Source organism: Hemitrygon akajei, chromosome 24, assembly GCF_048418815.1.
Source record: "Hemitrygon akajei chromosome 24, sHemAka1.3, whole genome shotgun sequence".
Taxonomy (NCBI): Eukaryota; Metazoa; Chordata; class Chondrichthyes; order Myliobatiformes; family Dasyatidae; genus Hemitrygon; species Hemitrygon akajei.
In genome coordinates, this window is record NC_133147.1 from 18,345,564 (window position 1) to 18,348,796 (window position 3,233).

At 42.3% G+C, this 3,233-nt stretch overlaps 1 long non-coding RNA gene across 1 annotated transcript in view; it reads left to right on the top strand.

The window, feature by feature from the left end:
- Positions 1-3,233, top strand: part of LOC140715925 (uncharacterized) — a 76,214-nt gene that overhangs the window by 13,012 nt on the left and 59,969 nt on the right. The gene's annotated exons all lie outside the window — the stretch shown is intronic.

The following is a 3,233-nucleotide window of genomic DNA, read 5'->3' on the forward strand; positions in this document are numbered from 1 at the left end:
GTAAACAAAATGGCCAGGATGTCGTGATTAGGGTTGTTCTTGTTGGTTTAAGAACTGTTTGAAGGGTAGCTGGGAGATGGCATGGTCCGGGTGGTGTGTATCTTTGATAATAGATGTGATTGACGGCACAGAGGGGTGTGCCCGTGGTGTATCGAGCTGAGTCCACTATCCTCTGCAGTCTCCGATTTGTCCTGACGAAGGGTCTCGGCCCGAAACGTTGACTGCTCGTTTCCACGGATGCGGCCCAACCTGCTGAGTTCCTCCAGTATGTTGCACATTTGAATTACTGCCCCACACCGTGACAAAACCAGTCAGGATACTTCCAAGCGACCGTAGCACGGTGCAGCTATGGGCCCTCGATGTTGTGTTGACCGTTAACCTGCTCCAAGTTCAATCTAGCCCTTCCCTCACTCATTCTTTCATCTGTGTACCTATCCAAGGAACTAGTCAATGTCCTTAACGTATCGGCCTCTACCGTCACTTTCAACAGTGCATTCACCCTCTGTGTAAACAGTCACTACCTTCAGACCTGCAGTCCTCTTTCTCCCACTGTCCACTCTCCTCTCCTACCAGATTCTTCCTTCTCCAACCTTTGACCTTTCCCACCCACCTGGTTTCGCCAATCATCTCTCCCTCCCACACACACACACACACACTTCTTGTTTTAAGTTAATTTTCATCTTCAGACCAAAATGTAATTGCATTTGTTACATTGTTGGCAAGAAGGGCTATTTTATTAAAACAGAAAGATACCTCTGTCCCTACCTTAATTCAATGGTTTTCTCAAGTGATGTTATGTCTTAGTTTGGAAAAAATCAGAAAAACTTTTGATCCTCGATTTGATTTTGAGAGAAGATGGGGCTCTTTTGCCAAATATTATCATTTAATTTGGATTATTTTATACGGTTTCCTTCCAATCTTATCTTATATAAACATGAATTGGCGGTTGATGATTCTTTTTTTAATGTATATTAAAAAATATATTAATTGCTCCCAGGAGTTGATTCCTAATGTTTTTTCCTTTCTCTTGTAGTTAGTGGGGTTTCTTTTTTTTCCCAGTAAGTTGGGGGTCCTCTTTTTTTCCTCCTTTTCCTTATATTATTTTTTTTCATTAGCATCTATTATCCTTTTTTGATAAGTTTTTCAGCTTTATTAATTGTATATATATCAACTTGTTGAAATTTTGTCTCATTTTATAGCTGTAGAACATTTATGTATCAATAAAAAGATCTTTAAAATGAAATAGTGTTTGATGTTCAAGCCAAGACTCCTTAGCCTGCTGAGAAAGTACAAGATCTGGCGTCCCTTCTTATTGATTGCATCGACGGACTGGGCTTAGTGATCATTATATAATAACACTAATTTACCTCCGGGGATCCAGGGTTCTTTGTAGCTCGCCGTCATGTCGATCAGTACTTCGGATTGCTGCAAGAACCAAACTTCTATTCCATCAGAACGTTGCCTTATACATTTATTCTCAGCCACGTTCATGTCGTGACAGCGGAGTGGTATACAGTACTATTGTTCCCCCCCGGGAAAGCAAGGAAAATATATTCAGCTTCTCGTGATCTGAAGAAAAGATCTCACTTCAGCGTACAGAATGCCGCTCAGGGAACCGAGAAGCAGATCGACTGAGTTGCCAGGGATGAAAAGGGCATTGTTAAATCACAGGAGGCAGGGGGGGAAGGAAAAACAGCGCATTAAATAAATTGAACCCAAATGTTAGAAGATTGATTCAATAATAGATAATGGGAAGAAGCAGAGTGGATGATTACAGGATGTCAAGTTGAGTGCGAGCTCGCAGTAAATCACACTGGGCTTCATGCAGTCAGATTTATTTCACTTCGGATCAACACAAATTACAACGATCAGTTCACTTAGGTTAATAAAACGATAAATAGGTTATTCATACCATGACGTATCACGCATGGCACAACATCGTATTCCTGATTCTTCACCCCTACTCCCACCTCCTCCTCATTCCACTGAGGACTAAAAATACAGGGAGATATTTTCCGGGAATTGGGGAAAAGTCTGTTTTGCATAGTGTTAAAGGGCTGGGAAGGCCATTTTGTAAGGTCATTACGACCTGGATCCTTTCCATTTACAGTAATTATATATTTGGTTAAAGTAGTTCCCAAATTAAGGGCACAATTGAGAGCATCCTGACTGGCTGCATCACTGCCTGGTATGGGAGCTGTACCTCCCTCAATCACAGGACTCTGCAGAGAGTGATGCAGACAGCCCGGCGCATCTGTAGTTGTGAACTTCCCACTATTCAGGACATTTATAAAGACAGGAGTGAAAAAAGGGTCTGAAGGATTATTGGGAACCTGAGTCACTCCAACCACAAACGGTTCCAGCTGCTACCATCCGGGAAAAGCCAGGACCAACAGGCTCCGGGACAGCTTCCTCCACCAGGCCATCAGACTGACTAACTCACGCTGATTTGAGTGTACTCTATATTACATTGACTGTTCTATTTATTATAAATTACTAAGATTGCACATTTAGACTGAGACGTAACGTCAAGGATTTTTACTTCTCACCTATGTGAAGGATGAAAGAAATAAAGTCAATTCAAAATGGATCCAGCTTTATTAGTTCCTGCTCAATAGGAGTTTGTCGATGACTGGGGTTGTTTCATCTGGAGTGGCCGAGACTGAAGGGAGATCTGATAGAAATTTATAAGATTGAGAGGCATAGACAGACAGGAAATGCCTGTTTTCCGGGGTAGAAATGTCTAACACCAAAGGGTATCCATTGAAGGTGAAGGGTAAGTTTTTTTTTAACTTAGAGTGGTAGATATCTGGTATGCACCGTCTTGTATGGTGGTAGAGGCAAATGCATTAGAGGCTTTTAAGAGACATTTGGATGTAAGGAAGATGGGGGAATATGGGCATGGTGTAGATAGGAGGGATTAGTGTTTGGCTATTTTTGAATCGCTATTGAGCTGGCCGCTGCACAAATTTGTGGGCCGAATGGCCTGTCCTGTGCTGTACTCTATGTTCTTTGTAAGTCTGTGGAGGCACTTCTAGCCTGAAAGCAGAAATGCCTGTCCAGTAGTTGCGGGTCAAATTCAGAACAAGTAATTATGGGATTTGGTAATTCCCAGTGACAGGACTGAACGTCAGGTGCTACCTGTGACGTTAAAGCAGCTTCTCGAGCGCCTTTAAAGCTGCAATGACCGCTTTCCAGGTGTAGTTACATTTACCACAAGAAAGTAGCATCCA